The 27,259-nt window shown below is 36.1% G+C and overlaps 1 protein-coding gene and 1 long non-coding RNA gene across 18 annotated transcripts in view; one reads left to right on the plus strand and one right to left on the minus strand.

Annotated features, from left to right (window-relative positions):
* Positions 1 to 27,259, plus strand: part of MYT1L (myelin transcription factor 1 like) — a 281,172-nt gene that overhangs the window by 111,794 nt on the left and 142,119 nt on the right. The gene's annotated exons all lie outside the window — the stretch shown is intronic.
* On the minus strand, positions 7,210 to 7,961 carry LOC117674184 (uncharacterized). Its single transcript, XR_004593744.2, has 2 exons — positions 7,899 to 7,961; positions 7,210 to 7,477 (listed from the first exon to the last, which is right to left on the minus strand). It is a non-coding gene; the product is annotated as an uncharacterized LOC117674184 (long non-coding RNA).

Consider the following 27,259-nt stretch of genomic DNA (forward strand, 5'->3'; position numbering starts at 1 on the left):
TAAGATAAAATGCTCATTATTAAAATGTATGGAAAGTGAATATAAATTGTCACATGTTTTAATTTTTTCAAAAAAAAGATGTATTTTTAAAGATTCTTTTAAAAATCTTTTTAAAAAAGATTCTTTAAAATCTCAAATATTTAAAAACTTTGTATTGAGTCCAAAGCTGAAAGGTTTAAGAGGGCTGACATTAAAACCTCAGTCACAAAAGTAAATTAAATTGGAGAGTAAACGAGAGCCACAAAATACGCTGAAATGGTTGGCTTATAAAGTTTTCTCTCTTGTTGACATAATCTATGCATTCGGTGGGAGTGACATCTACAGTCTCTTTAATGCTCAGTGAGAGCAGCAGTCAGAGTCATTCATGTTAGGAGAGGGTGGGGGGAATAAACACAGGGACTATGTCTCACTTTGTCTCTCACAAAACAGAATAAATCTAAAGAGATTTATTTATTCCCCTTCTGTAACTATTACTCATTTCATTTCATCATCTCTTCCATCCATAGTAAATAGGAAGAGAAGAAAATGTGATGAAACAATGACAACGCAGGGCACAGAGGTATAACTTTGTTTTATCATGATGCCTCATGGTTCCAGTATACCAGACAGGGTGCCGTTATTATGCATTTTTTGTTCTGAAAAAAAAAATTTCACCAAACTTTTTTTAAAAAAAATAATACTGTTATAACTTCGAGATCAGAATTTTTATTCATTGGAGAACTGCAGTCTTCATAAATTTCATGAATACAAGTAACAACGACCAACATTCATCCATTACCATAATTGAAGTTAATGAGATCTAAATTGTTAGCCTAAAGGGAAAGTGGCCCTCTAGGCCATTACCATTTTTAAATGTCAAAATGGCACCTTTTTGTCTGTCATCTTCAGATTGTACTTTATCAGCCAAAAGTGTTTTAGTGTGAAATAAACAAATTATCTATATTGCAAAAACAGTGTAGAGTACCTACTAGATAAAGAGTAGAGAGAAGTCCCATATTGGAATTTACTATAGAATTTTTGGTTATCAATCAAGCCAGCACTTTCTGCTTTCCACACTTGATTAGCATTCAGTTCTGTGTCTGGATGTATTCTGGGTGTTTTTTGTTTTGTTTTGTTTTCTGTTGCTCTGTTCTGCCCAAATCCCACCTTGATTTTGATTTGCATTGGTTATAAGTTTTGTATTCAATAAACATCTTTTTTAAAAAATCAGATTATATTTGGCTGGGTAGGAAATGGATGGAGGGGAAGAATAAAACTCTGTTTTTCCATCCCCTTTAAAAATCACACAGTTATTGTCTTATAATTTATTTTAGGAGTAAGGCTGCTTTAAACCTCAGATTCAGAATTAATTGAAAAGAATTTTGCATGGTTCAAAGGAAGGACCTGTAGCCCGACACCAAAGAATCACCACCCAAAGGAGAGGGGAGAGTAGAGAGGAATTGCAGCATGGAGTCACTCTGTGGGAGGAAACAACAAAGGCCAGACTAGTGGAGCTCTTATCTCCTGTTTCCCAAATCAGTCTGGTGAGATTCTTGTAAAATAGACGAACAACAATAAAGAAAATGCTTGTTAAGCAGCTTCTTGAAGTAACAGTAACAGAGTTGGAAGGGACCTTGGAGGTCATCTAGTCCAACCCCCTGCTCACGCAGGAGACCTATACTAGGGATTCTAACCACTGACCTTTCTGATCGACAAGCTCAGTGTCTTAGCCACTGAGCCACCTGCTTTGGCCTTTGCATGGAGTTGCTCTGCTTTCTTGCATTAAAACAATTATTCCATTTGATTAGCACATTTAATATATTATGCAATAAGTGTACTATAATATATATAAATATATATTTTATAGAATTTTATATATTATATATTTATAAAACATATAAAAATTGTCAGTTGGCTGATTGAATTTGCATGGATGCTTGCATCCATTTACACACATACTTTAATGGACTTTTTGGAGATGTCAGCTATTTTTAAAGAACTGTTTCCAGTTGAGGAGGGCTGCTCATACAGTTTTTAGGAATGACAACTTTCCCTAAATAAGCAATAAGGCCTCTGAAATATATTGATGTTTCCAGTGGATCTATTTAAGTACCATCCTATGCCTCACTTTTGAAAAGGACATTAAGTATATATTGACTATGCTGTGTCGCTGTTTGTAGATAATAAAATATTTAGTAAATTTAGTTTCACTCAGACTCAAACTGGGAAAAAACATGAATACTGACTGTTCATCTATAGGGCCATGTCAGCCACTTTCTGTATCAATCTTCACGGTATCCTTCTGAATTGACATGGACTGGAAATTGGAAATAATTCTTATTTTTATGGTGAGACACATCCTAGAAAGTGGAAATAATATGTCTCAATCTGTACATTTTGTCATTGGGAGCTCTGCAGGTTTCTACCTTTCATCGAGATGAGCCTTTCTCATCTTGGGGCTCTGCAGTTATGCTCAAACTGCAGCTCCTATTTCCCAGCCAATAATGCTTGATGTGGAACAAACAACTGTGAGAAATTGTCCAAAGTCTTAGTAGGTGTTATCAACATGGAGACAGAGGCAGATTAAAATACAGTCAGTAAATTTAAGTTCTGCTCAGACAAAATGTTGAGCAGTCTTACTTTGATATTAAACTTATCTTTTACTGGATTTAGTGGTTTCTGCTACAATATGTACCCATTGTTCTTTCACTGCTAAGGGATCTAAGTTGGATGAGTGTGAATAATTGAGATAGTACCTTAAGTTTATATACTTTCTCTGCCATACATACGAACTACAGAACTGAATAAAATATTCAGAGTGATGTTGCATGCAGTATATGTTTTTCGCATGAATTTTGTCTTAAGACCATTGGCTACTAAATTGGTATAAGGCATTGACTGAATTGTCATGAGTCACCCATTCAAACAGTATCATGCAGGCTGATTCCTATATGTAAGAGGTTATATTAATGTAAGGTATTTACATGTATTTCAGGTTTTTGTGTCTTTTTACTGACTGAGTATATGGCACTCCTCCAAGAATATACCACAAATAAATATATTTGGTCTAGTAGTTAAGCTGTTAGGCTAAAAATCAGGAATCTGTGAGTTTTAGTCGTGCCTTAGTCATGAAAATCTGAGCCAGTCACTCTCTCAGCTCAATTCGCCTCACAAGGTTGTTGTTGTTGGTAAAATAGGAGGAGGAAGGATTATTAGGTATGTTCACTACCTTGAGTTACTTACAAAATAAAGGTGGAATCAGTGATGGGTTACCCCTGGTTCGCACCGGTTCTATAGAACCAGTAGTAAAACTGGCGGGAGGCTCCACCCACCGACCCCAACGTCCTCAGAATGTTTCTGCGCATGCTTCTGCGCACGGCTCCATTGCGAACTGGTTGTAAAGATAAGTAGAACCCACCCCTGGGTGAGATATAAATTAAATAAAATAACATGCACACACACACTTTTGTAGCATCTAGGAATTATACCAACTGATGTTACTCTTTTAGTGAAACATTTAGATTGGGGAATCTGCTGGAGAATTTTGGGCAGTGGGAAATGAGGAAGAGATATAGGTCATAAAGAATGAAAGCAAGTCTCGTACTGTGTGAGCAGAAGTCTATTTGGATAACTTTCGGTATGTCTTAAATTTTAAATTCTAAATGTAATTTAAAACTGCAAACTTAAAGTTAACATTTAAAACTAAGAGCAAGGTTTGTTTCTTCAGTAGCAGTCTGTCACCCTCATCTTTCAATTGACTGTCAGTTTTTGTAAACAGGCCAAAAGGTTGGTTATATTTAGCACCAGGAGCATCCTTGTCACTTTCCATATAGGCTTGCTGAGCCATGATGCCTGAGAGACAGGGAGAGACCTTACAATGTAGATGGGAATATAAATTTGCTTTCAAGGCACACACAAAAATTGGATGAACTCTGAACACTGAAACAGAAATTTTAATCACCCTGCCAGCTGGAATGATGAACACTACAGCCTTGCAATTTTTAAATAGATCATTTGAACCCATGCTAATACATTTTCCTAATAACAGCATTCAGCATCTGCGATATATGATTTATTTATTAAATTTATATGCTAACCATCTCACTATTGAAGCTACAACTTACAACACAATTTTTTTAGAAGCATGAGGTAGAATTTAAATTGAAAAGATTATCTTTTTTTGTTGCTTTGCAAATATATATATATATATATATATATATATATATATATATATATATATATATATATATATATATATATGTAGGTATATATATGTAGGTATGTATATATGTAGGTATGTATATATGTAGGTATGCATATATATATATGTATGTATGTATGCATATATATATATGCATATTTGTGGTCAAGTTGAAGAGGTGATCAATAGGTTTGACTTTGTTATTGATTCTGAAGATTCATGTCTTGCATTAATTTTTATAATTTCATTTATAAATTATAGTTTCAATTGGAAACTATGACCCTCTTAGACCAAGTCCAAAAAATGCTAGAGAATTTCTAAAAGTCTGGCATTCTGACAAATGAGCCATCAATAGACCCATCAACATAAAGAATATCCACATACTATGCAAACAGACAGTCAACAAGCCCAAAAGGGAACAAAAAGACCAAAACTCCTCCCCACCAGCAATCAGCACCCAGATGAGCAGAGATTAAATCCAAGATTAACATCAGACCAACAATGAAGGAAACAATACCCCAGTCAAAGAACTGTCAAACAAGCCCAAGGTAAACAGTCTAACCAAAGAACCTCTAAGACCACTCCCATCAATAGGGCAAGCCACCAGAATATAAACTGAGAGCAAATCCCACTAGCACTGATGATGTTACCTAGTTTGGGTAATGAAATGTCTGCAAGAAAACAACCAAGCTCAGAGAGCACCAAGGACCCCTCACTTATCTAATTTTATTTCAACTGCTGTACCAGATTTGACCAGTTAATATAGTGTACTTCAATATCCGGAATGATCCTTTAATCAAATCCTTAAGTTTTGATGACATCTTGAAAGAAACTTATTAACATGTATAAGACAGTGTTGAATTCAACGAAAAATATTTGTAAGTTTCAATGCCACTGACACTGTGCTGCAAAACTGAAAAACTGGAGATTGGCTTCATAGGTAGTTAGCTATGGCAGCAAGAGCTAACATGCAGAAGCCAATTAACTATACAACGTTTATGCAAAGTCCAGCTGCAGGCATTTGAGTAGCCAACCAAGGAATGGAGAGTCTATGTAAATAAGTCCTCTAAACTCTACAGTATGCATCAATTCTACTGATTAAAAAAATATATCCTGCGGTCTTTAGCCTACTATTTATAATTTATTTAGAAGCAACATAGCAAGAAAGAATGGCTTAGAGCTTCACCTTCTTGAAAATATTTTCCTCTTTATATAATTAACCATCTATTTAGTGTTCTCCAGATATGTTGGGTTTGCTATTCCCAGAATTTCCCAACAGCACAACCAATTAGTTTGTAAATTTGGGATTTGAATTACCAACGCATAGGGAGGTGACTATGTTAGAGAAAGCTGATGTTGGGAAAAACAATAATGTTTGTCAAAATAAACCTATTTTTTAATAAAATGAAAATACAGTAACACCCTTATGTTACATATGAAGTATTTAAATGGCATTTTGTTACAGTCTATCAGTCCAAAGGAAGATTGTATAACTATTACCTTCTCTAGGGATCTACAGCAGTTCTAGATAACGTTTCTATGATGATGTTTGTTCTATATGATGGGTTCTATTGCTCTTCTTTTTCCCCTCATGCATTACTATAATTGCCCACATTGGCTAGACATGATGGTGGTAAATATGAGTGGATCTGCACCCATAAATGGCATGAGAAATTATAGGGAACCTATACACTTAACCAGCATGTCAAAATGAATCTCAGCCTAAACTAATGGATCCTGGATTACTACAAATCTTATTGGCCAGTCACAGAAAAGTTTCAATTAAAACAAAGAAAACCCAAATATATTAAAAAAAATAATAATCATCGACCTAACTTACTTAAAGTTTGGAATTTCCAGAAATCCTTCTCTCTAAACTGACTCAACTAGCTGTGCCTAACCACACTTGCAGATAGACTATAAATTAACAGATAGGAAGCAGCAGATGAAGCTAGGTCAAATCACATTGAATACCCATTCAATTTGCATAGGAGCCCCCAGGGCTGTGTGCTCTCTCCATTACTCTTCTCTCTATATACCAATGCCTACAGTACATCTTGAATGATCCCTCTATTAAAGAACTGAAGTTTGCAGATAACACAACAATCATTGGTCTCATTTGAGATGATGATGAGTCTGCATACAGACAGGAGGTAGGCTCTGTGCTACAACTGGAACAATCTGGAGCTGAACACTTTTAAAACTGTAGAGATGATAGTAGATTTTAGGAGAAGCCCTCCTATTCTACCACCTCTCAGACAACACAGCATCAACAGTAGAGACCTTCAGGTTTCTAGGTTCTATAACTTCCCAGGACTTGAAATGGACACCTAACACTAGAGCCATCATTAAAAAGGCACAACAAAGAATGTTCTTCCATCAACTCAGGAAATTCAAATTGCCCAAGGATCTGCTGATACAGTTCTACAGAGGAATTATTGAGTCTGTCATTTGTACCTCAATAACTGTCTGGTTTGGCCCAGTTACCTAACAGGACAAGTACAGATTTCAATGGATAGTTAGGACTACATAAAAAACAATTGCAACCAGCCTACCTTCCATTGAGGACCTGTATACTGTACAAACCAGAAAGAGGGCTGAGAAAATATCTACATATGGTATTGTGTGCCAAAACAACTACACACAAAGATAGTTTCTTCCCCATGCCATCACTCTGCTAAACACCTAACTCCTACAGCACTGTCTTATGCCTAAAGATATTTACCTACCGTGTTTTCCCAAAAATAAGACCCTGTCTTATATTTTTGAACCCTAAAATAAGTACTTGGCCTTATTATCAGGGGATGTCTTATTTTGGGGTAAACAGGGTATGTAGTAAACTGCATTGTATTATCCTTGCCATCCTCTCATCTTTTTCCTCTTTCTCACCTCTATTATGATTTATCAATTGTTTGTATCTTATGATTTATGGTTGCATTTTATGATTTATGATCTATGACTTATCACTTTGTTGTTTGTATGTACACTGAGAATTTATGCACTGGAGACAAATTCCTTGTGTGTCCAATCACATTTGACCAACAAAGATTTCTATTTAATATAATCACAAAACATTTTGGAGTATTTTTACCCAGTTTGGATTAATCAAAGACTCCTGAATTATACTTATATTGTCTAGTTGTGTTCAACTCAAATTCTTATAATATCAAACATGACTAGTGATTACGATATTTGATATCAAAAGCTGATTTTATCTTCTGCTCTATCTCTTGAGGAAGCAGCAGTTGGGACATAAGCTTTCTGTTGCAATGATTACAAATGCATATCCAAGTTTATCTGCAAATATAAATGCATAGCATGTTATACTATTAATTGTTGTATTGTTCAAATCAAACGATCAGCTTTTGTAACAGAAATTGTACAGTATCTGTAACAAACTAATTCTATTAATTTGTTTAATCCTGTGATGCAGATCTAAATTAACTTTGGAGCTGCTCAGAAGTTATTTCATATTTATTGCTTAAATAAGAACCATACCAAAATAAATTCCATCACAGCTAAATTCATATCAGAAGCAACTCCAAACTTTAGTGGTATGATTATAAGGTGCTTACTATAGCAGACAGATGAATCCTTATACATTGTATGGTTGACTGCCTATCTCTAATGGAAGAATCAAGTTAGTATGAACCTAAAGACATGAATTGTAACATGTGATAGTCATAATGTTTATTTCTAGCACCTAAGCCATATTTACCTATCAAATATTCATATGTTCTCTTTAGCAATTTCAGATGGAATCTTCAATTTAAGATAATTCATGTCTTTTTGCTTATTGTAGCATGTTATTAATCTTTTTGAAACGTTTGTCTGTTTCCTCATCTTCATCTGCTACAGTGGCATGAATCTGAAAAATGTTAATATTGACAGAGTGGTGGTGCTAATTGTGATGTCATAGAATGATCTGGTTGTAGTATGAAATTTAAAGCTAATCTTTGGATTTTCTTTATTGGTCACTATTAATTACTATTCTGTTACTTCTTCTTCTTCTTCTTAGTATTATTATTATTATCTGTTCACAACAATTTAGTTGTTCTGGTGTTGGCCTTCATTTGCATCAAGTTCTTTCCAAGAACCTAGGAGGTCATAATGTATTGATGTTAGTATACATGCAGATCCAAACAATGCTGCCTTTTCTAATTGACAGATGGAAATTTTGTCAACACATTTTTCTGTGCCATCCAAGATTTTTTGATGTGGTACCCAGTGTGCTCATAACAACTAGGACAGCCCCAGCTAGTTTATGCCATAATCTTTCAGTTTCAGTTTTCAGTTTTCTTGATACTTTATGTCCTTCTCCAATTGTATTATGTTCTCATATTGCCACATGAATTATTCATACTTTCTTCTTTTCAGTCACAGTTAAATATGGTGTATTATGAGCCAAGACTGCATCAGTTTTTTTTTGAAAATCCCATAATATTTTAACCTTGTCATTTTCAACTATATTTTCAATTCTATGTTCCCACCAATTTTTCATTAGTCACATGATAATTTTTACAAATATCCCAGTGAATATTTTGGCTACTGTTTTATATTATTGTTTATACAGCTAGTCCTTGACATACGACCACAATTGAGACCAAATTTTCTGTTGTTAAGTGAAACATTTGCCTCATTTTATGACCTTTGTTGCCACGGTTGTTAAATTAATCTGGCTTCCCCATTGACTTTGTTTGACAGAAGGTCCAAAAGGTGATCACATGACCTTGGGACACAGCAACAGTCATAAATATGAGCCAGTTGCCAAACATCTGAATTCTGATCACATGATCATGGGGATGTTCCAAATGTCATAACTGTGAAAAATAGTCATAAGTCACATTTTTCAGTGCCGTTGTAACTTTGAACAGTCACTAAATGAACTGTTGTAAATTGTAATCCATCTTCTTGCACAAGATGAGTATGGATGTACTGTTTCATCTGCTTTTTTGCACAATCAGCACTTTTCTATGATTTATTAGTTCTTGCCTTGATTGTATTAGTTTAAATAGCTTCAATTTCTTTTTATTTTAATATTCCAGTTGTAAGCCATTCCTTGCTAAATTCTGTTCATTTTTTCTAGAACTTTTATAGAAATTGACCATGTAATGCTTTTCCTTTTCAGAATTCTGCTTGTATCTTCATTACATTATTACATTACATTACATTACATTATTTTGATATTCATGTTTTGTTTACTGTAAATTCCATGAATTTCAATTATTAACATCAGTGCTTCTTCTTGGCTGTCTTTTACATAATCAGACAATGTAAGATTTTCTTCTTCAATAGTTTGATTTGAAGTAAACCTCTGCCTCCATTTCTATGGGGCTGTAATACATAATGAATAGTCATCAATTTTCTTGGGTTTTTTGTCTTTCGTATCAACAATGGTTAAAATGGAATGCTATGTGGCAGATATTTGACTCTTTGAATTTGGGTTTTTTGTAGGCCAGTTTGGTCTCTCCAGTATTCAGTCTGCCTTCCTGGTATACTAGCTTCAGTGTATCTTCTTCACTATCCTTCAGATATTCTTCCAATGCCCTTTTTTATTCTTAATCTGTCTGGTGTACTTGCAGCATTCCACAGCCACCAATGTTCCTTGGTAAGTAGCATCTGTCAACATTTCTATGTGGATAAAGGGCATGATTCATTGTCTTTATTTTTCTTGTTCTCCTATTCAGGGCTTTTAATTCTACTTGACTTCAGTCTACTATTCTAGTTGTGTATTTAATGTATTTAATGACTGAAATTTCTCAGATGTTAATTGACTTAATGGTATTTCCTCCACTGAGTTGCATTTTAAGGTCTTCTTCACTCTTATGATGTGTTCCCTTCTAATTTTCTTCTTGATTTCAGTGTGCTTGAAGTTGTCAGATTGAAGGTTACCCATCTAGACTCTTGATGTTATTTCCATAGGGCATCTTGATTCCTTCAGTTATCACTGATTTTCCCTTATTGATGGTGAGGATGGCAAACTCCATATCTTGGCTGTATTTATGGATAGCGTTAAGCAATCATTCTATTTCAGATGCTGATTTCCGTACAGCTTCAGATCATCCAGGTATAAGACAGCCTGGCAGATGTTTTTGATATCTGATAGCCAGGTAGATATTTTCTGATTCAACTGAAATGGGCAATTATGCCTATAGTGTGCAATTTGTTTTTCATATCTGCTTATCTTGGCTATAGCTGTTATTTGCTGCTTTATTATTTTCAGTGCTTCCTTAATCTTCCACATTTCTAGGTGATATATCTTCATCAGATATTCCTTGGTCTTCTTGTTCTTCAGCTTTTTTTCTTTCATCTATTCTAGCTTTCTTGCACCTAATTTTAGCATGCTGATTTTATTATCCAGCTTGAGTTTGGTGGTGTGTGCTGTTTGGCTTTTCTTCTTATTTCTTGATTTTGTATCCAAGGCATTCAACTACAACTGCAGCCATATGGTACATGAGTTGGTTTATTTGCTGCAGTGAGCTGGTGCTTATATTTGATATCACAGTATTGGTATCTTTTAACATTGTACTAGCTGTTTCTTTGGAACAAGTTTCAGTGCAGACAACCTTATTCTGTTATTTTTGTGTTGTTCTAGATGTTCAGTTATTCTTTGTTTAGATTCCTATGTTTTTTAATTAGAGAGCTTTGTTCTTTCAGAGGAGAAGGCTGAGGAGAGGGTGCCTGGACCACGAGTGTAAATGATTCAATAGCAATGTTGGCTTGGTTTGCTTCTACAGTCACTTCTGGCAAGGCTTTGATTTCTTTGCTTGGGTAGAATTTTGCAGTTCTTCCAATATTGCTTCTATACATACTTTATTTCATGTTATAAATCAGTATTGGTCTCCTAGCTTCTGCACTGTTATTTCTGATCCTGGATGTTTTTCCTTCTTTGAACTGGTTCATTCTTTTGAGATACCTCTTCTTTCTGGACTTGATTTGTAAAAATAGATAATTATTTCTTTGTTTTCAGTCTTTGTATATTTGTGATGAGTAAACAATTTTTCTTCCAGTAGGTCAGTGGCTGATGGCCTTGATTACTCAGCCAGCAGTCCTAAGTCTTGAAGCTCATTGCAGTATTGATGTTACCTAGTTTGTTAATGAAACATCTGCAGGAAAACAATGAAGCTCAAAGAGCACCAAAAACCCCACAGTTCAATTCTGAACTACAAATAATCTCTTTAAACAAGTAGCTCATTTGTGACCAGATGTCTAGGAACTATTTGTGATTATATATCCAGGAACTCCAACAATATAGTGTGGTCCTTGCTGACCTGGGCAATGATGGAGCTGATATGAGCTTCTGTAAATTATGTCTTACCATATTGCTTATGGGGGATACACTTTATCTAGCTCCTTTTATGAGACCTGTCCAGTACCATTGAACCTCTGGCATCACTCTTATCTTCCTCAAAGCAACAACTACATCAAGATTCTTCATTTAATATATCAAGTTGCTCTATGTAAATGTTATATTTATTATTATATTACATTAAATTCTAACCTGCTTGCATCTCATATAAGATTGGAACATTCCAAATTGCAATTTTCAGGGCTGACTTGAAGATTGTTCAAAGTCTCTGACTATTTGAGGTCTGTCACAGACAGAAGACCATTGGGTCCCTGTTTTCAATGCACAGCTCTTGGGTCTGGCATTCTCTATCTTCATTAGTGCTTACCTAGCCTAATTACCTGTGTCAGAGTAGAAGAATCCATATCACTTTCTCACTCAAAGCAAAACTTATAGCTTCCAGAGAAATAAGCCTGGGAAAATTGATGGCTACCTATTTTAAGATCTCACTTTTCAATTTTACTTACTTAACAATTTCCTCAATCCATATTACTTAATCTATCTATAATAAACTCTTACAAAAAATTATACTGTACTGTTCCCCACCCTAGAAAATACAATGATTATCACATGTTCCGAACACTTTTTTCTCTTCCATATTTTCTCATCTGACAAGCATCAGGCTAGCTTTTTTATTTCTTATTTGATTTTAAAAATTTATTAAACTATAGATTATTTTGAAGAAAGCCAGTAGTAGCAGAGTGTATTATTATACCTTTTGAATGTTTGTGTGTACCCCTATACATATTCTTGGTGACACAAAGGGCTGCACAACCTTTTATGCTTTTCTTGGCAGGATTTGCAGAAGATTTGCAGAAGTGGCTTGCCATTCCCTTCCATAAATTGTTCTTTTAACTTAATTTTCAAATACTAGAGGTTTAACTTTTTTTCTTTCTTTTTAAATTCTACTTATCTCTGGAGCGGAAGGGGCTACAATGAAATCTCTCATCCATATATATATGATTCCTTATCAACAGTGCCAAGAACTTGTATAGCTGGGAAAGATTGTTTACGACAATGTTTTTCAAACGTGGCAACTTTAAGATATATGGACTTCAACTCCCAGAATTCCCCAGCCAGCATCCATACATCTTAAAGTTGCCAAGATTGAAAAACACTGCTTTATATCCATTGCATGGCGAGCAGCTTGAATAATAATGCATTAGTTCAGCCATTTACTAACCCTCAGCAAATTCAAAGACAGTTTTAGAATTCTATCACAATAGCACTATTTTGTTGGCATATAGGTTAGTAGAACAAATTTGTCTGCACTGGCAGAGTTATTGGAGGAATAAATTTGTAATAATCCTGTGCAGTATATAATCACTTGCCCATAATCAAGACCTGATTTCTGATTGACCATAGTTTATATTGACCTTTGCCATCAACACTTGCTCAACCAGTTGTATCTGATGATAGCTTTGTAAAGGTAAAACTTTTCTGCCACCAGAAAATAAGACATATGATTTCTCCTATAATAAAATAGTAGTGTTAAATAAGAAGTTTCTTATAATGAAGGCAAATTGTAGTGAAACATTGAAGAGACAGACGAGAGGAAATTGACAATTCGAGAGAGTAAAAAATTACCTATAATTGCTAATTGTTTGTAAATAAAAAATTCAAGCAATTAACTGTTATTAACAAGTAATATTTAAATGAGATTATTTAAAATTTAACAATTATAAATAAGAGAGAAGATAGCAGTAATATAAGAACATTTAAACCAATCATTATGGGATGGTAGAAGAAGATTTTATAATATATTTATTCCCTAAATACATCTATAATAGCTTAAGTTTTTTTGTTTAGATAAACCCAGTTTTGTCCCTACTTATACAAAGGCACCATTTGATATTTTATACCACAAGCAGTTCAACTTTATACTATGTATTGAGTAACAAATATTTCAGATCATGTGGTTCAACTGAATGCTTTTTACTCAATCCAAGTGTGTTTGTTTGTTCCTCCACTGTCACATCAACTTCATGCAGGAGAAAATCCAAACTTGTACGATATGTGTTTTCATCAATTAAAAATTATGCAGCATGAGAGATGCACTATTGCTTTTCTATTCCCAATGGCAATGTCTCAACTTCTATAATTATAAAGAGTTTAACATGGTGAATTGATTAATGACCTCAACATCTTGTACTGGCCTCTAAAGGCTAGCAGGGTAGCTTTATTACTTTGAAGCAACAAAAGCAACTGAGTTTTGAGGCATATAAATACTCAAGTATTTATTGTAGCACAGGCTTTGATAGGTTACAAGTAATTTTGTCAAGGGTGTGGAATGTTACTAACATGGGAATTCTTCATGGATAGAAATGAAATACAGAAAGCTACTATAAGTGGGCTTCCAGATGCAATTCAGAATGTTGGTTACCACCTATAAATCCCTCCATAGCATTGAACCTGGCTATCTGGGAGATCACCTGAACATTTCTGCCCATCCTCTATGATGATACAGAGTGAATATGCTCTGGATCCCACCAATTAAACTATCATCTGTATATATTTTATTTGTAGTTTTCCTTTAATAACCAACATATTTTGTAGACAGTATAATGACTGGGTCAATACATTTTTACACAGTGCTAACAATAATAATACAATTCCATATACATAGTTTTTATCTTCCAACTTCTAACCTTAATATGCTCATTCTAATTATAATATATTATTTTATGTATCAATGTATATAATACAATTTTCCCAATTTCTACTTATTTTCCACCCTACTTGTTGGGGTTCTTCTATATTTACCTCTTTATCTTTAAACAGTACTATTCTCTCTTTATGATTCTTTATCACTTTCTCCAAAAATATACTTAAGCATCAATTACATTCATTCATACAATGTGTTTGTTGACCCCTGTTAAATCACTAATATTTTAATATTTTAAGTATTACTCAAGTTCTACCATATTTTCAATATCTCAGTTTTCTATAAACACCAATAAAACCAATTATTAATAAAATTTAATCAGTCCCTGGATTATATCTCTAAATCCCCTGAATTTATAATCCTTAAAAGCTATAAATTCAAGTATATTTTTTGCACACTGTTAATCATGATAATACATTTAAATGTACCTAATCATAATCTTCCACCTCCTAACCTTAGTATATTTGTGGTTATAATAAATTCTATTATATGTCTGTATATGTATTACTATTTTCCCAATTTATACTTTCTACTTGTTTCTATTAGTTTTTAATACAGTCACAATATTACAAGATATTATGTCTCTATCCGTCATCTCTCAGCCTTTTTAGAATTTCATCATTTATTGACTTTTTGGTGATTCTTTTATATTTCTCTCTTGGAATCCTATATTTCTTTCTAACATTTTACATAGCCTGAATGTTCCCTCTGCCTTACCTCTTATCTTATCTACAGAATACAATGATCATAGTTCTTTATATCCCAGAATTATTCCATGGAATCCTAAATTCCATTTAGGTAGTCCAGGAAGCTTTCCAAATATCTCCTTAAGTCCACTCTATAAGTTTAGTCATATATCTTATCATTCAAGAGTCGCTTCACTTAGGTATCTTCCTTGTTGAACCTCCAGTAGTCATAAAGTAGATAAATATAGTACAGTAGGTATCACCACAATCCTCCAGATAAATGTTGTTTATTTCTCTTATCAGAAATTTTCCCAGACTTGTAGGAGTATGGTATATTTTCCATCCATCAGTAGGTAACGCCCTCAGCTTAGGTTTCAGCATTGTCTCGAATATGACAAGTATTTAATCCAATTTTAATTTGATTTATGGAAGCAAAGTCAGTTATTTAAGTAGATAGTTCGAGCATTTTAAAATGACTTTCCAAAATGGTGCCTACCCAGTTTAAAAATCCAATTTTCTATGTTTTAAAAGTTTTTTTACTTTTCTCCCCTTAGTTCCTTTCTTTTGGGTCTGGGATTTTTCTCTAAGTAATTGTTCGCCACTTCAACAGATAGTTCTAAGAGTCTCTTTTCCTGAATTTTTTTTTCCTTTTAGGGTTAGGTTCTAGGTAAAAAAAAGGAATCATCTCACCCAGTTCCAATCACTGTTCATCTACATCCCTCCAGCACTTTCTTTGCTGCCTCGGCTGTCCCAGCTTCCATGATAGCTGCCTCTTCTCCTTGTTGTGGATGAGAGGGAAAAAAGCCCTGGGTCAAGCAGGAGAGTTGCGACTCTCCATGACCTGCAGGGTGCCCCTCTTTTGTTTTTGCCTTCCCTACAGGGTGGCTTTAGCTACTTTTAGAGCCCTCCAATGGGGAGAACTTGGCGCAGAAGTGTGGAGACCTGCTCCTCGCATCCAATCTCGCCGGAAGTCTGGGTCTTTAGATATTTTTGAAGGCCAAGTGAGTGGTGGCCCGTCTCACTTCTTGTGGGGGGGAGAATGTTCCCATGGAAGGGGCAACAGAGAGAAGGCTCTCTTCCTGAACGCTGCGAGTTGGAATTCTTTATATACAGAGTCTACAACTTACCTTCCCTGCCTGACCTGATGGGATGGGCTGATGAAATGGGATGAAAACTGTTTTGTAGGTAGCCTGGACCCATGCCAATAGGGCTTTAAAAGTCATAACCAACATCTGGTATTGGACAGGAAGCAGACTGGCACTCAGTGCATCTTGTGCATCAAAGGTGGTACGTGCAGAGCATTTGGGGTATGCAAAATTGCTTGTTTGGCTACTCTTTATATCAGCTGAAACTTCTGGATGCTTTTCAAGAGTAGTCCCGTGTTAGTGCTGGGTGGTCTTTTAAATCTGACAGATAAAGTTCTGTGTGTTTATCTGTGTATCTCCTGTTGTTGTGGGGAAAAGAGGAGGAAGAAGGTATGTTCACTATTTTGAGTTATTTATTAAAAAAAGGCAGGATGAAAATATAAAATGTGTATGTGTGTGTGAGAGAGAGAGAGAGAGAGAAAGAAAGAGAGAGAGAGAGAGAGAGAGAGAGAGATTAAACTAGAAACATTTATTCTTGACAAATCCATACACACTTCTACTAATAATAGCAATACCAATAACACTTAGACTTATATACCACTTTACAGTGCTTTACAGCCCTCCCTAAGTGGTTTACAGAGTCAGCATATTGCCCCCAACAATTTGGGTCCCCATTTTACCCACCTTGGAAGGATGGAAGGCTGAGTCAACCTTCAATAGCATTGTTTCAAAGGGCTTATCTTGTTTTGAATGATTTATTACTTGCTCTGGAATCTTTCTTAGTACTGAGGTCAACATGCCTGTTCTCTAGTTCTCTGGGCTGCCTTCTTTAAGATAGAGATCTAACATACTCTCCTCCAATTATTGAGTGTCTAGCTATTTTCTAAGATAATATGTAGAAGTCTGAACAACAAATCAACAAGTTCTTAGGATGCAGCCCATCTGCCACTGGATATCTAAACCTATTAAGATGAGTAAGTGCTTCCTGACTATCAAATACAATCACTTTACTTTTGTCAATAATAAATCCCTGACTATGTTTCTATCAAGTATGGTGAATTCATGGCCATTAAATCAACTTTTCACATTGCTTGTTGGAATATACTTGCAATTCTCACATAAGGCTGTGCTGAAATAGCAATATCAATAGCACTTAGACTTATATTCTGTTCCATAGTGCTTTACATCATTCTCTAAGTGGTTTACAAAGTCAGCATATTCTCCCCGACGATCTGGGTCATCATAGAAATTGAATAGTTCTTCATTTTTGTTATTTTACTGGGTTACCAACTTTACAAAGCTCTCTTTCAGGTAAACCATATCATAATTATCACTGCTATTTTTCAGAACAGTTATTTTAAATTTTATACAAGATTTCAAACATATTTTATCTCATAATTATTACATTTCCCATAATCTCCATAGAGACTAAGAAAAAGTGAATTAAACTATTCTAAATCTAAAAATGATGATTCTGCCTTTAAGACCTATGGGAAGTAATTACCTAGAAAACTGAAATCTCCTTCCCTGGAGATTTTTGAAGAAAAAATAAGATTATTTGAATGCTACAAGCAAGAAGATTTTGTTATATTATGAACTGACTCAGTGAAGTGTTATGAACTTTATTGCTGCTGTTCTTCCTTCCAATTAATAATGTTCTATATAACAATGCAAACTTTTCCCTGGGGTCTGAGGCTAAGAAATTTGTTCATTGTCTATTTTGTTACACCTTGAGGTTAACTTTCCACCCATTTGGGTGTTTTATAATACTATATGAAGAGCTAGAATATCTAATCTTTTATTAATTAATAGTTACAAATCAACAATATGGCTTACTATTATATATTAAAATATATTTTATACAGCCAACATACTAAAAATAAACTATGACCACCTTAAAAAGTAATACAAATAGAAACTATGATAAATGTCTATGTAGATTCTCAGTTATCCAGGTTATTGTTGTCCCAAGGGTGCTATAGGTGCTTCAAGGAAAAATAAAGAAAGTCCAGTTGCCTTTTGAAAAAGCACCTTTGGGATATTATTTTGATATTGGAAATGCAAAGCTATTAAGCCATTAAGATGAGTGAAGTTTGATTGTCACTCTACTGGCCTTGGAAAGTATTGATAGCTTAATCCTTATAATCATTAATTAAGCAATTAATTTTATAGCTAATTGAATATTACCCACAAGGAATAATGGGATATTTATATTTTGGACATATCATAAGGAAAAATTCCTAGAGAAAACACTCCTACAAATCTGTATTTAGTTACATACCAGTATACAAAACAAACACCATTTACAGAATAGAATGATCGGACCTCTGAATTTCATATTTTTCCCACGATTCTGTTCACATTAACGTGTTCTACTCTTCCTTGAAAGTAGCATCGCAATCTCCAGCACTTAGTGGCCATGAATTTTTCTAGCTCTTCTATATTTCTCTTGGAATAAGGTGCCAAAAGGCTAATAGTTGTTTCATTTCAGTGTATAATAATAGTTTTATTCTGCATTTTGGTATCAACTAAAACCAATAACATAAAAGAAAAATCATTTGCCAGTGTGGTAATTCAAAAGAGTTTGAAAGGTAGTTGGTCCAATAGTTCAGAAGCTGCAACTGGTTCCCAATGAGCTGTCATGAACATCTCTCTCTGTGTGTAACTTTTATATGGCCCTCTAACTCACTAGACATCACTTAAAAACAGATATAAACAACTATAAAAAGAATTAAACATAAAAAGCAAGGACAAAAAGCCAGACAAGGAACAACAGGGACAAATTGCTATGAAGAACTGCTACATACTTTGTCCAAAACTTCATAGTTATCTGCTCAATTGTAATCACAACCCAAGTTATGACTCCACCTTAGAATCCTTGTCATTCCTGCTTGTAAGTGTGATACTCTGGTGTGGCTGGTAAAAAAGATGCCCAATCCTTCTCTCATACTTGTTGGGACAAATGGTTTCTTACCTTGAAAGCCTTAACCATAAGCATTTGTCTAAGCTACCTTTTACTGAATCGACCACTTTTATCTCTGGTTCTTCATCTGCTGTTCACAGAGCAGTCTTTCAGTCTCCCCAGCCCTAGCTGAATATGTGAAAAATGAAACCTGGGATTCCTTGTATGCAAAGTGTGACTTCCAGTGGTGGGCTGCTGGCGGTTCAGACTGGTTCGGGAGAACCGATAGTTCCGACCAGCGGCTGAGCCTTCTCACTCGCCATGTCACTATCACTTCCTATATAATCACTGGTTTTAGAATGCTGCTCACATGCGCAGAAGGTCACAATTCCGTCTGCTCTCACATTTTTGGTTCCTGGCGAACCGGTTGTTACAGTATGTGACACCCACCTGTGGCGACTTCTATCACAAAATAGACAGTGCCACCCTGTTCCTAGTTCATAGAGTAGAAACGTAGGTTTTTCTGCTGCATCTAAGTATTACTTAGATATTTGGTATAACTTTGATATACTTTGAATCTTTGTTTAAAATATTTGTTCAAAACTTCATTATCAGACTAAAAACTGGAGGGATCAAAATAACAACTGCAACTATTTTGAATTTTAAAGTTGGGGAGGCTAAATTGAAAACGTTTTCCAGCTTTTATTGCTCCTTTCTCTAATCTCAGTCAGAATTAAGTTACACCTATTATTTTAGAGATGCTTTGTGTGCTGGCAAATTCATACATTATTTGTATAATGTGATTTATAAAAACATAATTGTATTTCATTTTAGCTCATTGCCAGTGGCTCCATGCCTGTAAAAGTTACATGAATATTAACACCATTGTCAAACATTTGGTATTACTTATCCAATAATCATATTGGCATCCCTTGGCTTTCGTTCCAGTACAACACTATACATCCAATATTACTCAGTAGTTTTCATGGACAATCTGTCAGGATTCTTTGAGGTCTGCCAAATTTCCTTTTGAAGAAGAGTTTCCTATATAAATACATTGGTTTACCTGTCTGTGTTTTGCCCATCTTGGAAAAGGACAAACTATTTAAGTGAGTTGTATACAGCATGCATAGATACTGTGCCATGGTATAGTTTTGGAACAATGCTGAAATAGACCATCAAACATTTTATTTCAGTGCATCAGGACAGAGTACAGCACAAAAGGTCATTGTAATTTATTGCCTTTTTTGCCACCTGCATATGCCATATCTTTTCTGGTTATTCTTTTGTTTGCAAGGATTTTTTTTTTTAGAAAGATGTATTGTATTTCAGATAAGGAATATCCTCAAAGTAAAAGAGAAAGGCATGCTGGTCACTTTTGTATACCGCTAATAAGAATTCTTCTAGGACAGTGATGGCTAACCTTTTTGCCATCACGTGCCAGGAGCCTGAGGGGTGTCATGCACATGCGTGCCCACACCCATAATTCTATGTGCCCTGCCCCCACACATGTGACCCCCCCCCCCATTCCTGGCACACGATGGCATGGTGGCCCGGTATGCTCTTTTTTCTTTCTCCCCAGGCTACAGAGCCTTTCTAGGAGTTTGGGAAGGGCAAAAACAGCCTTCCCCACCCACGCCCAGAGGCTCTCTGGAGGCCAGAAACAGCCCATTTCCCTACTTCCAGTGGGCCCAGAAGGCCCGGAACTGAGCTTGCGTGCCCACCGATATGGCTATGCGTGTCACCTGTGGCACACGTGCCATAGGTTCGCCATCACGGTTCTAGGATATATTTTTTTCTTCCAAAACACACTATCCACAAATTAATAATGGACAAGTAGTGAAGACACTTCTTTGTTGTAAATCCATTTTAGGGTCAAAGTTTTCGGCCTCTGATCTTTCTGAATTATTTTAGGCTAAAATGTTCTGCTATCATTGATATGATCATTATTATTTTCACAGTTCAAATAGTTCTTGCTTAACGATTGGTCACTTAGCGACCATTCATTCAGTAATCACAGACCTTCCAAAAGCTGCTTAGAACTTGGTTCCAGAGTTCCAATGTCAACCTACACCCCCATGGTCACATTACTACATTTTAGGTGCTTGGCAACCAGATCACCTTTATGGACAGCCATAGTGTTCTGTGGTCACATCAATGGTGGGTTCCTCCTGGTTCCACCCGGTTCTGCCGAGCCGGTAGCGGTGACGATATGAAATCACCGAACCGGTTCTGCCCCCCCACCCTCCCACCCCCCGCGTTATTCTTACCTTTTATTTGGCCTCACCCCCAATCTATTGCTGCCTCCTGAGTCCCAGCTGATGGCTAGAGGGAAAAAAAACTGTTTAAACTCTTGCCACGGGGCTTCAAAGGGCCGCCCTACAGCTGATCAATGTTAAAAGAAAACAAATGAGTAGACTGGTGCCTGCAAAAATAAATGGGTAGACCAGTGCCTGCAAAAATACATGAGTAGACCGGTGCCTGCAAAAATAAATGGGTAGACCAGTGCCTGCAAAAATAAATGAGTAGATCAGTACAGCTCTGCAAGCAGGTAAAAGCCTAGTAGACCAATACCTCTGCTAAATCCTAAATAACAATCAAGCCACACCCACACTCACAAAATAAGCCATGCCCACAGGTAGTAAAAAATTTTAGAACCCACCCCTGAGTCACATAGCCATGATTTACAATATTTGTTATCAGTTTTTGGCCTTTTCAGCTGATTTCTGGCAAAAATGCTTGTTAAGTGAATCACTGCAGTTGTTAAATTAGTAATACAGCTTTAAGGTGAATTTGGCTTCCCCATTGACTTTGCTTGACAGAAAGTCACAAAAGGTGATCACATGATTCCAGGGCACTGCAACTGTCATAAATATGAGTCAGTTGCCAAGCATTTGAATTTTGATCACATGACCATGGGGATGCTTTTGTGCAAAATGGTCATAAGTCATTTTTTCAGTGCCATTGTAACTTTGAAAGGTTATTAAACAAATTGTTGAGGATTACCTGTACTATACTGTAAGTCCTTTTTACTCCATTTAATCCTTTATTGTCTTTTAGTCATTTTCTCATTCATGAGAAACATGTTTTTAATTTTGAGGAATCCTTCACCCATTATTTATTGATTTGGTGTATTTTGAAAAATGATTTATCTTTCAGGCTTTTTATATATATTCATGAAATAAATGCTTTGGTGCACAGACACACCCTCACACAGAAACATATTCTGAAAACTGAACATCAGTGATTCATTACATGAAGTGTATTTTTGGTCCCTCTTGTTGCCAACATTTTGGCCTTTGCAAATCAAGCCATTGGATGGGTTTTCCCTTGTTTCATGCAGAGGTGAAGCAAAATTCTTTGCTGATAAGCAGTTGCTGTCAGTATATTGCTTCCTTTTCCTTACTTACACATACAGTATTGGCACAATTGTTTGGAAGTGGATCAAACTACTTATCTCCAAGGAAACAGTTGGCACCTCATAGGTGAGTTACTCACTTCCACATTTTTGTCATAATAGCTTTTTGTAATGTACCAGGTTAGCTATTATCACATTATATTTGGTACAGTAGTTGTGGATTAATTCAAACCCTTGAAATGACTGAGATTTAAAAATAGACTAAAGACATTTATACATGCAAAACAACATATCTTATATAGGTGATGTAGAATTAAGCCGAGTGCAGTACTGCAGCTACTTAAGCTGACTGCTAGTTCAGCAGATCAGTGGATCAAATCTCACTGGCTCAAGGTTGACTCAGCCTTCCATCCTTCCGAGGGGTAAAATGAGGACCCAGATTGTTGGGGGCAATATGCTATTTAGTAATTTAGTACTTTAGTAATTTAGTCTTTGGTGTAAGCCGCCCAGAGTCCTTGGAGAGTGGGCGGCATAGAAATATGATTAATAATAATAATAATAAATAATAATAATACATGAAAACCATTTTAATAAACCTGTAAATTGTTCATATAATTCTCTTTCTCTCTGTGTGTGTCTCTCTCTGTGTCTCTGTCTCTGTCCATGCTTGAGTCTTGAGATACTTCGTCATGTGGCTATAATGCAGGAATGAAATGCTCCCGGTTTGGACTGGATCGCCCGATCCAGTAACGATGGCGGCGGGTGGTTCGGAGAATCAGTAGCAAAAATCCCTGCCCCTCCCCCCACCCAGCTGATTTGCGCGATCATCAGAGGGTTTTTTTTACTTTTAAAAGCATTTTTTTCTACAACCTCTTCAGCTGAAGAGGTTATAAAACAAATGCTTTTAAAAGGTAAAAGAAAGCCTCTGACGATCACAGCTAAGCAGTGCGATCGTCAGAGGCTTTTTTTTTTATTTTTAAAAGCAATGCTTTTAAAAGTAAAAAAGAGATTGTGCTCCACAGTTGATCACCCCCCCTCGCGCGCTGTTCTACTTACTGCATGCCTCCTTTTGGCCTGCACTGCGTGCGCGCACCTCTCATTTGGTACATGGTGCGCACTGTGCATGTGCAGCCAGCAAACTGGTAGTAAACCCGTTCAGATTTCACCACTGCTATAATGTATGAACATTGATACTGCAGATATTATAGTACCAAATTTTATGACTGTGGTTACTGGAGAAACTGTTACTGCAAGGTTTACAGTAGCAACAAATCTGATGAGAGAAATAGATATTTAGCTCAGGGCTGGGTTCCACTTACCTTTACTACCAGTTCGCAGCGGGAGTGCATGCACTTCTGCGCATGCGCAGATCACCCATGATGACGTTGTGGCAGATGGGCAGAGCCTCCCGCCAGTTTTACTACTGGTTCTATAGAACCAGACCGAACCGGGAGCAACCCACCACAGGTTTAGCTCCAGATGCAAATCTTGCATTGTGTGAAATGAACAAAAAATGAATGGTAAACTGAGAGATAAGTGAGAGATATGGTGTCTACTTTGACCTCCATCAGCTGCAAAATCTAAAGTATTTTTAATACTGCCAGAAACTGAGCTTTGGACTTCTACTGTGATAGCACAGGAGAAAAGTAAGTATATTATCATAGTTAATCTGGATTATAATCTATGGTTTGTGAATTATTGTGTATTTCTTTCATACTTACAGCAGATGCATCTTTTTTAAAAAACAAAACAAAATGAATAATGATCAATGCATAAATAAAAGAGAATACTGGATAGCTTAGGAGGCAATTCAAGCATGACATATTATCACAGATCGCCAATCGAATCTTAATTCCAGTCTTAGACCAGCAGAAAGGAGGGTGGGGTACAGTCAATTAAAATGATACATTAGAGTCTAAAAGAATGCAGGTAGTCCTTGTAAAGTCCTAACGACCACAATTGAGCCCAAAATTTCTGTTGCTAAGTGAGACATTTGTTAAGTGAATTTTGCTCCATTTTACGACCTTTGTTGCCACAATTGTTAAGTGAATCTGGCTTCCTCATTGACCTTGTTTGTCAGAAGTTCACCAAAGTTATTTACATGATTGCAGGATACTGCAACTGTCACAAATATCATCAATTGCCAAGTATCTACATTTTGATCATGTGACCATTGGGATGCTGTAATGGTTCTAAGTATGAAAAATGGTCATAAGTCACTTTTTTCAATATCATTGTAACTTTGCATGGTTACTAAATGAATGGTTGTAAGTCAAGGACTACATGTAATTTTTAAAAAGCTACAAAATATAAAACAATGCACACACATATATAATATTTTTAGATTTTTGCATGTGTGTATACATACAGAAAAGTCTACAAAAATTTAAAATTAGGGTACCCAGACACTTCCGTGCATGCGCAGAAGTGTTGCACGCGCACATGCACCCACGAGCGAACCCCGCCCCGGGTAGGAGCATTAGATAGATGTAGGTGACATAAAGGTTTTTATGAAAAGCTTGTATAATAAAGCATTAGGCTTTACTCTAGCACATAGAATTAATGGGCAGCATGATTTTGACTCCACCCTCTTAAACAGATAATTCTTAAATGAGAAATCTGAAGTAATAGTACAGGGATATGAGAAAAAGTATTTCAGGTGCTTAATGATTGCATGGGATTTATTGTTATTATTACTGCATGAATGAAAACCAGAATTTTTATTTCCTTCTACATGATTTTTTTGCTTCATTCACTCTCCTAAGAGTTTAATGACCAGTGGTTGACAGGTTGAGAAGAAATGTTCTTAGTTTTTGAACAGGATAATTATATTTTCTGGTGGTATATAAACAAAAGTAATAAAGCCTGGTCTATTGTATTTGTGTGTGTGTGTGTGTGTGTGTGTGTGTGTGTAAAAATCTAACTTCTACTTGCATAAAGCTCCTATGTCACCAGACAAGACAAAAACGCTTCCATCTACTTAGTGTGCAATCAGCATAAGAATTGCTAAAACAGGCAATTATTTCAACTGCCTGCCTAAAGTAGCAACCAAGTTGTGTGATCCCCACTAGGAATACTGTGTATCACCACACTACAATAAGGAAAATTCACTTTCTTATAGTCACTACACTCTAACTCACTGCCATTATTAAAAATGCATGCAGAGATCAGAGGTGAGCCGAAGTAACTATTTTTAAAGAAATCCTCTAATGAAAATAAGCAGAGAACTTCTGCCTTAAAGTCAAAAAGTAAAAAAAAAAAGTTTAAAAAGTTAAAAAGATTTTAAAGTTAAAATCCTTGAGAATCAAACAGGATTGTTTAGCTCTTTTATTGTAACTTTTTCAATCTGGGTCTTTCCAAATCTGTTGCACTACCCTTCCTCTCTTCCTTCCCTATTTGCATGCTGAATAGAATGCATGGAAAATTAGGGAAGACTAATTTCTGTTTAACAAACAAAAAATGTGGGGTTTATAGTATGATAAGTGGGGAGAAGACCTTTAAGTCTCTGCCACAATCCCAGTGAGACTTCTATGCATTTCAATTTTCAGTCAGTTGATATAGGTCATTAATGTAGATTATGGTGATATAATCATCAGTCATATTTAGTTAGCTTCAGACATTCATTTGCTCGGATGTGAAAGAGATAGTCAGGCTTTCAAAAGGGAATGTACATGCTGCCTCATGATGCAATCTTTCTTTGTTGCACAGAAGATTTAAAGAGAGATTGAAGGAACATTTGGCTGAATGTTACAATTACCCTACAATCTGGAACACTGTATAAAACATCTGTTATTAATTTCCATACTTCCGATTCTGTGCTTCAGCTATAGCGAAAAGAAGTCATTGAAACTGAATATAGTCTGGGCCTGCTAGGTTTCAGCTGTGAATATACTGGATATTTTGCATTTTAACTTCGTTTTTCTTTTGTTCTGTGGTTATTTATTCCTTAATAAATAAACTTTTAAAAACCCATACTTCCCTGACCCAATGAGGACAGTGTAATAGTATGTGGGAAATACCTTGGGAGACAGAACCAAAAGACACAGCCTAGGGAACAGTCAGATAAGATACTGCATAGCCCATAACTGGATAGTGGGCAGGGCAAAAGCTCAGAAAAGACCCTCCCTAGTTACTTGGGCAGAAAAGGAGATGGTGGGAGAATCTAGAATGATGTCAGCCTTAATAGGTAGACCAGACAGGAAACAGTGCCAAATGAACTAATTTTACTTTTTTTTTTTTTTTGCGAAGCTACGGTGACAGAATCTTGAAAGTCTGGAAGTACATTTTCCCTGCTGTCTCCTTTGCAGCCTGAGAAACTAGGGAAGGTCTCTTCGGAGCCTCCTTCCCTACCTACTATCCAGTTGCAGGCTATGCGATCTCTTATATGACTGTTCCCTAGGCAGTGTCTCTTGCCCCTACCTCCCAAGGTCTTTCCACAGACAGGCAGCATAAAGATGAGATGATAATGTAACACTAAACTAACCTCACGTCTATCATCAAATGTGGCCTGCAATCTTAGGTGTGATGCACCAGGTGTTCAATTCCCTAGCTCCCTTTCTGTCCTAAAAGACAGAAGGGGGAAGGCTCACCTGATATATTAATTCCCTAACTATATGTTGAGCTCTTAGTAAGCCTCCCTGCCTCCTTGCCATAGGAGATAGGTTGTTCATTGCATTGAAGATAGTGGGTGACATAGTGGTGGGTTTCTTGAAACTCTGGAGGACTGCTGTTCAAACTGCAGGTTGATGTAATAGGGCTTCCTAGTGACTGCTGGAAATTACACTCTTTTGACCCTCCAGAGTTGCCTGGGAAGAAAATGATGGAGACCTAGCCAAAAAGTGTGAGAGAGTTGAAGCAACTGACCAGGGCACTGAAGAACTAACAACAGATTTGTGGTAATCACAGTTATTTTTTGGTGGCAGTGGAGGCACTCAGTGGTGTATGAGAGATGCTGTTAATCATCTATGGAAGAGTTGGCAGCACAACAGCTGTGGAGAAACTGACAATGTCCCTGAGCCTGCAGGCTGTGGCAGCA

The sequence above is a fragment of the Pantherophis guttatus genome, chromosome 1 (assembly GCF_059756535.1).
Source record: "Pantherophis guttatus breed Tessera chromosome 1, ASM5975653v1, whole genome shotgun sequence".
NCBI classification, from domain to species: Eukaryota; Metazoa; Chordata; class Lepidosauria; order Squamata; family Colubridae; genus Pantherophis; species Pantherophis guttatus.